This window comes from Phyllopteryx taeniolatus, chromosome 8, assembly GCF_024500385.1.
Source record: "Phyllopteryx taeniolatus isolate TA_2022b chromosome 8, UOR_Ptae_1.2, whole genome shotgun sequence".
Classification (NCBI taxonomy): domain Eukaryota; kingdom Metazoa; phylum Chordata; class Actinopteri; order Syngnathiformes; family Syngnathidae; genus Phyllopteryx; species Phyllopteryx taeniolatus.
This window is the reverse complement of record NC_084509.1, coordinates 6,432,862-6,444,933: the sequence shown is the minus strand read 5'-3', so window position 1 is coordinate 6,444,933 and position 12,072 is coordinate 6,432,862. Positions and strand designations below refer to the sequence as shown.

General features: G+C 40.4%; 1 protein-coding gene across 1 annotated transcript in view; it reads left to right on the top strand.

The window, feature by feature from the left end:
* Positions 1–8,632, top strand: part of LOC133482481 (galactosylgalactosylxylosylprotein 3-beta-glucuronosyltransferase 1-like) — a 32,745-nt gene extending 24,113 nt beyond the window's left edge. The window contains exon 6 of the mRNA XM_061782658.1: positions 2,631–8,632. The gene's annotated coding sequence lies outside the window, so the exon portion shown is untranslated. The remainder of the gene's footprint in view (positions 1–2,630) is intronic.
* Positions 8,633–12,072: the final 3,440 nt, after the last annotated feature.

Here is a 12,072-nt window from a genome sequence, read left to right as displayed (position 1 = left end):
ATTTTTAATGACTTTAGGGTGAAGTTTATTTTCCATGTGTCCATGCTAGTTTAAGCTCAGAGGCTCACAAGCTCAGACATGGCTGATGATGTGTGCTTTCTTTCTCCGCAAGTAATGCAGAGCCAAATAACCAATTCTGGAGATGCTGAAGAAAAGAGACATTCTTGTCCTTGTGTTGTTATCCTGTACCGTGCTCATCACAGTTTGGTACCAAACTCGCTCGGTTCCTTGCCATCCACAAGGGTACGTATATACTGCAGCCACACTCCACAGGCCGTATTGAAGCTGAAGTGGGTGCTCGAACCTCACAGTGCACTTCAAGTTCAGGCATGGCGCCTGCTCATTTCGAGGCTCTCTCTTGCCGTGATCATCAGCTTCATTGCGGCTCGGCAACACTTATCCAGTCGTTGTGGATTTGTCATTTTGGAGTGCATGATGATGCGCCTCTGCCTCACTAAGATCTACACACAATTATCTACACACAAAAAAACAACGACATGAGAACATGATATTGCAAGAGTTGAGTAGTAAATTTACCAAAGGTTTTTTTTGTTTGTTTTTTTAGTTCCTTCAAATTTTTTCTTGCACCACATGGGCCAAAAATATGGTGCACTGTTAGACATTTCATCTGGTTTTTACAGTACTGACTGGCAACAGTGTTGCCAGTAAGTGACTGTTTTTGTTTGTTTGTTTTTTCATTATTGTATTTATTTGCTGGAGCGTTGTGTGCATCATTCTACTCAAAAATCCAAATCCTTTTTGGCATTTTTGTTTCAGTCATATGATTTTTAGTGTCCATTGTCAACTCTAAAACATGTTAATTGTCCAAATTTGGCCACATTCAGTTTATTAAAACAAAGTAAGGACAAGTAGAGTGTGTCACCTGGGGGGTCCAATCAGATTTGACCATTTCTCCCAGATCTCCTATTAAGTAAGACCATACAGTGGACTTGAAAATTGTTTACTGACGTATTAGTGAGGATTTTAGTTGTAAGAAAAAAATATATACCCACATTTGACACCAGCTACCATTGGATTTGTTATCATTCAAAACCAATATATTGTAACATAAATCTCTATAAATTTAAGTCCTGTGAGCCCATTCTGAGATTCTGTTTAGCGTGTTTTTTTAATCGAGCCATTTTTTTTCTTTTCAACCCAATTTTCATGGCTTAATGTCTAAATAAAAAAGCCTAAACGACAGAGTGAGGATTAAAAGATGTTTGCGTTTCTTGTTGATTGTTTGATGTCCACACTCTGAACTGTCAAGTTTTTCATCTTAATTCACACTGTCCTATTTATCGCTTAACCACATTAAAATGTAGTGAATCAAACCGCTCTGTAGAAACCTTGCTGTTGTAAAGGCAATGACATCTGTTATTTTACTCTTTACACTCACGATTCCTTGTCTTTACACCAGCCTGTTTGAGAGGGTGCCCCCATCTCATGTAAATGAGCGACTGGACACCACCCCTGCAAATACTGCTGGGCCAAGGGCAAGTATTGCTTTCATTGCCCTTACCACCAGGGATGGAACTAGTGATTGAACAGGCAGCTTCTACTTGTGGGAGCAGAAAAATAGCATGTTATTCTGCCAGTCGCTGACTACAGACATTTGAGCACATCCATCTCGACAGCAAAGAGCGAACTTACTGTATATGATTGACAGGTGAAGGGCTGTCACCAGCGCTTTCAGTGGACACATCTACAGTCCTGCAAATCGAGGGCGGACCTTATTTTTCATGATTTCAGACAATTATATATGCATAGTGGCTTTTTTGTATTCATTAAAATTAGGCTTTTTTTCCTCTTTGGTGCATCTATAAATCACAAATTCTCAAATTGCAGTGGATAAATAAAGTCAAAGTATGCTCGCTGATGCTTGTGTGTCATGTTATTAATACGATCGCTCTTCTAATAACTGAAACCACACCGCACAATGGAAATGAAACAGAACCACTCAAAATAATGTATACAGTTAAGTTTGAGAGTGAGTATGCGCTTTGTAAAAAGCCCAATCTGATGGAAGTGAAGGCCACCATTTGAGGAAAATACTGTATGACTGGTAGCGCACACATGCATTTAATTTGATGGCAAATAACTTGGCCTGCTTGTGCAGCTCAAGATCAATATGGTTCTTCCCATTATATAGGACAAATAACAATGCAGCACTAGTCTACAGCATGGTACACTAGTGGTTAGCAGGTCTGACTCACAGCGCTAAGGTTTAGGATTGAATCTCAGCTTTGTCCTTCCTGTATGGAGTTTGCATGTTCTCCCCGTGCTCGTGTAGTTTTTCCTCCGGGTCCAGCAGTTTCCACCCACAACAACGAAACATGCATGTTTGGTTCATCGGAAATTCTAAATTGCCCAATGACGTGAATGTGTACATGAATGGTTCATCCATCTGTCCCCTGCGATATACTGGCGATATACTGGCAACCAGTCCAGGGTTACCCCGTCTCTCACCCAAAGTCAGCTGGGATATATAGAAAGGATGGATGGGTTTAGAGTGGTAGAAAGACATTGCTTACGGAAAATATATCTCCTGGTCTGTCATTTGATTAATAAAAATTTTTCTATTTTTTTTAAACCACTTTCTTATTAAGTTTTTTTCCTTTCTGTTGCAGGCGTTTGTCTCCGGATTCCTGAACATGCATTGATGAAGATGGCTCTTGAGGTCCAAGACGTGAAATTTTTCTCAGACATGGACAAAGCCGCATTATATCAAAGCACAGATTGGCTAGAGGCGGCTTTTATTTATGAAGTGTGCGAAAGAGACATTGGCAAGGATGCGCCACTAGACAGTAGGGGTGCATGATACTGCAAAATCATGCGATATGCGGTATTGGGGTTGAATATTGTGATATCGATATTATTGCAATATTTATTCTCAGGGCTTTGAATCGATCCCAACTGGACTGTTCTGTTTGTCTTAGAAGACGTTTCACCTCTCATCCGAGCAAAACGCCTTCTAAGACAAACAGAACAGTTTATTTGTGATCGATTCAGTGCCTTGAGAATGAAATTACCTGGATGAATGAGAATATTCACAGGCATGCCCGTAAAGAAATGACATTTTTATTATCTGATGAAATAAATACGTGGTCTTAAAAATTTTGTTTACGAGGGGTGTACGTTAATCACCCAATAAAAAAATTGTAGTGACAACTAATGGGGAGGCGGCACGGTGGCCGACTGGTTAGAACGTCACCCTCACAGTTTTGAGGTGCGGGGTTCAATCCCCGTCCCCGCCTGTGTGGAGTTTGCATGTTCTCCCCGTGCCTGCGTGGGTTTTCTCCGGGCACTCCGGTTTCCTCCCACATCCCAAAAACATGCATGAATTGGAGACTCTAAATTGCCCGTAGGCATGACTGTGAGTGCGAATGGTTGTTTGTTTGTATGTGCCCTGCGATTGGCTGGCAACCAGTTCAGGGTGTACCCCGCCTCCTGCCCGATGACAGCTGGGATAGGCTCCAGCATGCCCGCGACCCTAGTGAGGAGAAGCGGCTCAGAAAATGGATGGATGGAACTAATGGGGATTGCGGAACACTTGGCATTTAAGAACGCAGGTCGGAAGAACGCATACTTACATATAAACCCTTTCCGCTCCACACACAAAGATGAAAAGGTTCCTCGATTTCGGTGCCCAAAATCACACATTCAAATGATTTTGACACGATAGGCAGGTATATCAACATGATTAACCATTGTTATTCTTGTTTTATATGAAGTTTGATGTAAATCCGACAATTAGTTTGTTCTCGGCGTGGTCAGGAATGAGAGAAAGAAAGTTAGCCGGATGTTTGATATTCGCTACACATTCAGTTCTCACATGCTCCACTATATTACATGTGTATTATGTAAAGGACAATTTCAAAAACTCTGAAGAAAAAATGCGGCTGGGTTTGTTGTCATTGCAAATGTATATGCAATCACTGCAACAACGGTGCTTGAGTCTACTGTATATTTGGCTTACCTGTGTTAAGGACCATCATACAAATTACACATCCCAGGAATGAGAATTATTAACAGCTTGTCGCAAATTCATTCATTTTAAATTAATAATTTCATGATATTATGTTTTTGTACATAATATAATAAGAGAAAGGCACGGTGGACGACTGGTTAGCACATCTGCCTCACAGTTCCGAGGACCCGGGCTCAAATTCGGCCTCACCTGTGTGTAGTTTGCATGTTCACCGTGTGCCGCTGTTGGTTTTCTTCGGGTACTCCGGTTTCCTCCCACATGCCAAAAACGTGCATGGTAGATTTATTGAAGACTCTAAATTGCCTGTAGGTGTGAGTGTTTGTTGTTGTTTACATGTGGTTGTTTGTTTATAAGTACCCTGTGATTGGCTGGCGACCAGTTCAAGGTGTACCCTGCCTGTCGCCCGAAGATAGCTGGGATAGGCTCCAGCATGCCCACGACCCGATTGAGGATAAGCAGTACGGAAAATGAATGAATGAATAATAGTATGAATTGGAAAAAGGTTTTTTTTTAATAGGAAAAGCAGAATTTGCCTGATGAAAATGTTATTTTGGCCCACAACTGAATTCTCAGGAAAAAATCTGACCCGAGGCTACCTAGTTTTGGGCCCCTGGTCTATGGTTTGTGACAGTAATATTTGCATACATTTTCAAATTAAATTAAATAAATCAGCGCTTATCTTCACAGCGCCGGGCACATCCTTAAATTTTCCTGTATGCGGCTCTTGGAAGAAAAACTTCAGCCACGCTTGATTTAGATATTGTAACTACTATAGTTCATACTTTCCTTGTTGTCTATTTAGACATTGGAATTAGCAATTCACATCGGAAGGAGCAGATGTGGACTTAAGCGTACTCCTCCGCGGTCTCAATGCAGATTGGCTGACCACAAGCAAAGAGTGGAGGTGTGTCTTTGAGTACATGCTTGACACCTGAGAAAATCTCATCTTGCATCACCCATTTTCCCTTCATTCCTGGCCCCTGGCCCTCACATCCTCAGAGGTCAAATTGCCATATAGTGAAAGGCTGCTGCTGAATCAGAATCTCACCATCTGCTTGCTGCTGCTCAAGCACTGACGCGATATGTCGTGAAGTGAAAGCTACCAACTCTGCCGAGGTTAAGACGAGGCCAGATGGAGTGGGCGGCCGAGCTGCCTCGCCGGATGTGAGCACACTGAGAGAAGTTAGAGAAGACACCAAGATGGAGTAGAGTGGATGCAGCTTCTTGCATTGCCAAGTGTCTGATCACCAAGCGAAACATAAGCTAGTTGGTGGAGAAATCGTTGTTGACAAGTACTTAAGACCTGACCACCATCACTTGTGATCAAAAAGTAGAGTCCTAAAACCTGTTTGTGTTCCCTTTTAAATGTTTTATATTACATTGCCAGTTGATTTCATTCAATAGTTGTGTGACAGGCAGTTAAGGATAAAGAATGAGATTTGTGAGGTTTAACGTTTATTACAATTCCTCATACATCATAAAACTCAAAGAGTAAAGTGAGTGCTTGGTTTAAAAATCACAGGTATGGAATTCTTTGATCTGGATGAAAACCTTTGAAAATAGTAGTAAGCTGCTTGAGAGCACACTGTTGAAAATATGTAAATTAATATACAGTGTCATCAGAAAAACAGCATGGTGTCAAATCTGTGAGTTTTATTCCACAGAGCCTTGTGCAAAATAACAGGAAGCCCAGCCAATAAAATATGATCAATTTATGTAGCAGTGTATTTAACAAGCAGGAGAACCAGACAGCCTATTGGTGTGCTTAATGAATGTGTCTTTATTAAAGCTGCTCACGTAGCATCTGGTTTGCTGAAAAAGAAAATGAGTCTGAATCTGCCAGTCAAGACAACAAGACAAAACATTGTACTCTTCACTTCCTTTCGATAACATCATTTACTATACAAAGACTGTGCTTTATCAAACTCGACACATTTATGTACACAGTCCAATAAAGGTCAAGTGAAAGACTGTGCATGGATGACGGGCAATATATACCAAATTCTTTGCCACCTAGGTTTATCCTACTTTGGCTACTTTGGTTTACATTCTAATCATCCACAGAGAGATACTGCCCTGGAGGGAACCTGCTGCCTATTGTGGGATAGCTGAGGATGTCACTTTATGCAATGTTATGCATCTCAGACTGCCCTTCACATCTTAAAAAGGAGACTTATTCTTAACATACCACAGCTTGTCTGCTCAGTGTTGCATTTATGAGTGATGCAGTGTAGGGCCTTGGATTTGAAGTTTATAAGGCCCAAACAGGAGCAAACTGTGTTGGCTTGTCTCTAAAGTCATTGACAGTTTCACTTTGTCAGTGAATAAACAGTCCAAGATTTAGAGTTTGTTTGTGCCTGAAGGAGTTTCCTGACTAACTGTGTTTGGAATTTGAATTACCCCAATGTTGTAAAATCCCAATATGGATCAATATCTTTCTTTCTTTCTTTCTTTCTTACTCTTTCTTTATTTATTTCTTTCTCTCTCTTTCTTTCTTTACTTTTATCTAACCAGTAATAGCCCCACTGAGGTTTACAGTCGACAGTATTTTACAGGAGGTCCTGGCCTAGACAGCAGCACAATAGTTCCATATAAAATACAAAAGAACAAACATCGACCCAGTAACAGTATACAAATCACATTAATACATACTGTACATCACACCATCACCGTCAGTGTTCAGTAAGAGGACATGAGCATTCATTAGTCAAATACATAATAATTATTGTTTTAAACCGGCACATAATCCAAGATCAGATAAAATTAAAAAAAAATTACACCAGGAAGAGGGTGCAGATTCTTTAAATGCATGTTCACTGAACACAGTCAGTCCTTGTCTGTGGAATGCTGATCATAATCTGTCCATCAGATTGAAGATTGGTCCTGGATGTGACTTTAGAAATCAAAAGCGAACCTAAGGTCAGCAAGTCACACATAATGGCCTTATCAAGAAAAAAATACCCGCGTCCTAATCTACAAATGTGAAAAGAAGGCCAAACAATTTCATATAAACTGCAGTGATGAGTACGAAAACCTAAATCAGTTACAAATCGTAATGCTACATGATGCATTGAATCAAGCATCGTAAGAGAGGAGAGATTTTGATGCCATGTATAAAATGTCACCGCAGTCCATTATCGAAGAGTGGCCTGGATAAATCTTTTTTTTCTCGCAACAAAGGAGAAACAACCTTTGTTTCTACAAAAACAAAAACAGCTTCACCAGGAGTTTCTTTCTCTGACAATTACATGTTCACATGCATTGTACAAAATGTATTTTAAATCAAATCCCTGTTATTTGTTGACAAAAACTTGTTTAATCACTTTGTCATTTAGTGTAACAATCTGACAAACATCATCTTTATTCCCTGAGTTTGGACAGCAAATGATTCTTGAGTCCGATTTGAGTAAAAGGCAAAACTAATAAAGAGGAAGATCCCTCAGAATCGAAAGCTTCTGGGTTCGAATCTCAGCTGTATGGCATCCCAAATACTCCAGCTCTTCCCACAATCAGGCTAGGTTAACTAAACTTAACTAACTGTCCATCGGTGTGAATGAGACTGTGAATGGTGGTTTGATGTTCGCCCTGTGATTGGCTGGTGACCAGTCCAGGGTGCCTCTCGACCAAAGTCAGCTGGGTAGGCTTTAGCTCACCAGCAGCGCAAAAGGATAATCAGTTTTAGAAAATAGAAGGCTGGATGGATGGATGGCGGATAGTTAAAGTGGATAGTTTTGTGCAAAGAAAGTATTCGGGCCACAATACGAAAATATATTAATATTAATAGAATAAAGCCAGGCGGCACGGTGCCCGACTGGTTAGAGCGTCTGCCTCACAGTTGTGAGGACCGGGGTTCAATCCCCGGCCCCGCCTGTGTGGAGTTTGCATGTTCTCCCCGTCCCTGCGTGGGTTTTCTCCAGGCACTCCGGTTTCCTCCCACATCCCAAAAACATGCATGGTAGGTTAATTGACAACTCTAAATTGCCCGTAGGTGTGAATGTGAGTGCGAATGGTTGTTTGTTTATGTGTGCCCTGTGATTGGCTGGCAACCAGTTCAGGGTGTACCCCGCCTCCTGCCTGATGATAGCTGGGATAGGCTCCAGCACGCCCGAGACCCTAGTGAGGATAAGCGGCTCAGAAAATGGATGGATGGGATGGAGAAGCAGACAGCCTATTGGTGTGCTTAATGAATGTGCCTTTAGTAAAGCTGCTCACGTAGCGTCTGGTTTGCTGAAAAAGAAAATGAGTCTGAATCTGCCAGTCAAGACAACAAGACAAAACATTGTACTCTTCACTTCCTTTCGATAACATTATTTACTATACAAAGACTGTGCTTTGTATAACCTGTAAAACCTGCTGACTATTATGGGATAGCTGAGGATGTCACTTTATGCAATGTTATGCATCTCAGACTGTACGAGACTTATTCTTAACATACCACAGCTTGTTTGCTCAGTATTGCATTTATGAGTGATGCAGTGATGACCTTGGATTTGAAGTTTATAAAGCCCAAACAGGAGCAAACTGTGTTGGTGTGTCTCTAAAGTTGTTCATTCTTTCTTCCGCCTCCTGCCCGATGACAGCTGGGATAGGCTCCAGCACTCCCGCGACCCTTGTGAGGATAAGCGGCTCGGAAAATGGATGGATGGAGAATAAAGCCATAATAATAACTATACGTTAACATGAAATATAAAAAAAAGTTACAATATAACAGCTGTAATACAGTATACAGTAACTAGGGAAAAAAAACTTGGATTTCTTTATTTTATTTTATTTTTTTTACAATAAGTTAGATTATGAGCAAGACTGTTGATGACATTGTTGTTATACTGAACTATAAGATTCTTAAACAGTGAAATAGTCAATATTTATTCCCATCATGTCCAACAGGACCCTGAGAGGCGAGTCAAAGTTGCTTTCAGCTAACATATGGGTGAGTTCATTTTGTGACAAGTATTAGAATTTGAAATTCATTTAAAAAAGATCAATTATACATTAGTGGTGTTCCCTTTATTCCCTTTTTCCATTGTTCACCACAGAGCCTTGTTATCTTGCACAAAGTTCTACTTTGAGTAATCGATCAAACCGAGATTTCAGGGTTATGACTGTAGCCGAACACCCGGATCTTGCCATCACATCTCCGTTTGTGCCATTTCACACAAACAGCCTTATCTTTAGTAAGAAGATAAGAGCACCGGCTGTGTCTCTACACAAAGACATGAAACATGCTGCCCTCTCCCATTAGGAACAACGGGTTCTTGCCATCTTACCATCTAAAACACCAACAGTATGTGTGTTTACAGATGAAAATCTGGATGAAGAACAAAAAATGAAACCCAAAAGTATATGTTGACGAATGAAAATACACACATTCTAAAGAGAAGCCAACTTAACAACTACTGAACATATCTTATTTTTTGAGTCCAAACTTCAGGATAAATTGGGTCTTTTGTAACTGCTGGGCAATAATAACAGAGCACAGGCTGACACTGTTAATTTTGCGCCACACGTACACACATCAGTGGTGTGATTCATAAGGAACAGTGATGACTTTGTGCTATCTCACAGAGACAAGTGCAAAAGTTCACAGGAAAAATGTGTGACTATCTTGATGTCTGTCTTCAGCAGCCTTCTAATCAGAATCAGAATCAGCATCATCTTTATTTGCCAAGCATGTCCAAAAAAACACACAAGGAATTTGTCTCCGGTAATTGGAGCCGCTCTAGTACGACAACAGACAGTCAATTGACAGAGAACACTTTTGAGACATGAAGACATTGAGAAAAACAGTCACTGAGCAATAAAGGGTTGCTAGTTATCTGGTAATGCCGGTACAATTATTATTATTATTATTATTTTGACAATTGTGCAAAAAGATGCAGAGTCCTCTAGCACTTAGAGCAGTTCGAATTACCAATATAGCAATAGGCCGGTGCAATGACCATTGTGCAAAGGGCGCCGAGACTTCAAGCGAGTAGTGCGATAATCTGGGACAATGTTGATTGTGCAAATGTTGCAGATACTCCTCAATCAGTGTGCAAATGGAGCAGATGCTACTCTGGCATGAGTGGCCAGTATTGGTCAACATCAGATATGCAAATAGTGCGGCGTGGCAATGTTGATCTTACACACTTTGTGTTGGTTGTGCATATCAGTAAGTCATAAGATTGACAATTTTCTCTGGTCTTTAAGAGAGTAGGTAGCTAGGTAGATAGGTACAGTAGATTAAAGGAAAGGTTTGTTTTTAAGTGATATTCCCAGGTTTTACTGTGTGTCTTGCAGCTCTCTGTGAGTCCTTGAAGTCTAGGTCCTTCCATCTTGTGTCTCCTCCTGGTCCTTGTTGTGGTACCTTGTGAAATGAGCTTTGCAAGGTTGTCTGTTTTTTTGCGATGTATTTTGCCTTCTTTTGTAACGGCTTGACAAAAACCTTCCCAGAAAGACATATTTTGTCAAATTAAAAATTAGCTTTCCTGATGGGGGCTCTGAAGTCAATCTTTATTCTTTCATTATTGAGCGCTATTCTTTCACACACGCCTCGCGAGACACATTGTGCATCACCGCAAGACAATAAACTGTTATGACACGATTAACCATCTTCCTCCGAACACATTGACACACTTTGAGACCTCCACTTTCCACTTGCTTGCTCTGAAGAGAGAGGGTCAAGAAGAAAGCAATTGTGTGCAAATTATTTGGGCGGGAGTATGAATAATTAAAGATGCCGAGCACTTTCTCCTGATGTGCCTCATGCAGACCAACTGTGTTTTCAATGTGTTTTTCTGTTTTTGTTTTTTTCTTTTTTGGTAGGTAATCCTACTTTCCTTCCAAAACAACCAAGAACTTTACAGTCGTAAAGCTGAAGAGGTTATTACTGCTGTTCCCTGAGCAGGCCACTGGGAAAGTTGGGAACGGGCAACTGTGCTCGGGGCCAGTTCAGTAGCTGCCGTTTACTGGGAGAAGCAGCTTATTATTTAAAAATAATTGTCTACTATTTTACCTTCCCCTCTGGCCTTTCTCACGTTACCATTGTATGTGAAAGAGGTGCTCAAAATGATGCAGACTCTCAATTTGCTGGTTAAGTTTGAAATATTACAACTCAAAATCAATTTTTATTTTTACAAATTTTAAAATAATTTTCAAGATCAAAAGATCAAATTCATCCATCCATTTTCAGCACAGCATATCCTGGTTGGGGTCACGGGTGTTGGAGCCTATCCCAGCTGACTTCGGGCGAAAGGCGGACTACACCCTGAACTGGTCGCTAGTCAGTCGCAGGGCACATATAGACACGGACAACCATTCGCACTCTCAGTCACACTGTCGCTGAGTGGGGACTGAACCCACACTGCCCGCACCAAAGTCAGGCGAGTGTACCACTACACCATCAGTGACCGTATTTAACAATATATTATATATATTTTTTACCCAGTAGTATTGCTGAACATGTGAAGCTGCAACAACAATAGCTATAATATTACATTTGACACTGTGTACTGTACGTATATGGAGGGGAGCCGCACTGTGCCACACTGTGAAGACATCTGCATTGAAACATATTTTATATGCCTGAATCCATTCATGGTGATATTCATAAGGCACGAAAAAACACATTTATAGACTTGAAGTAGCATCAAAGAGAATATGAAACATTTCACCACAACATGAGAGAAAGAAGAAATTGAAGTAAGAATGCACTTCACTAAGACCAGTGATTCCCAACCACTGCGACAAAATTATCCAATTTCACTTTATTGGTCCAAAATTATTACATTTCCGATGAAAAAAACCTAGAATTTTTAATAACACCGATTTAACTTTCTTTTTCATAATTTTTACATACAAATGCATGAGTCATAATTACAGTCAATATTTGTATAAAAAAACACTTTTAGGCCATGAGTATAAAATCATCAAATGCCTTCTGACTTGTGTCATTTGATGACATATTCTTATGCCACTGGAAACAATTATAGAAAATATGTATATGAAAAACACTTATAGTCCATACATATAAAACAATAAAAAAAACAGCAAGTATAAAGGTGACTGAGCTTGATGAGGTATCCTTACACCACTCTGCACAT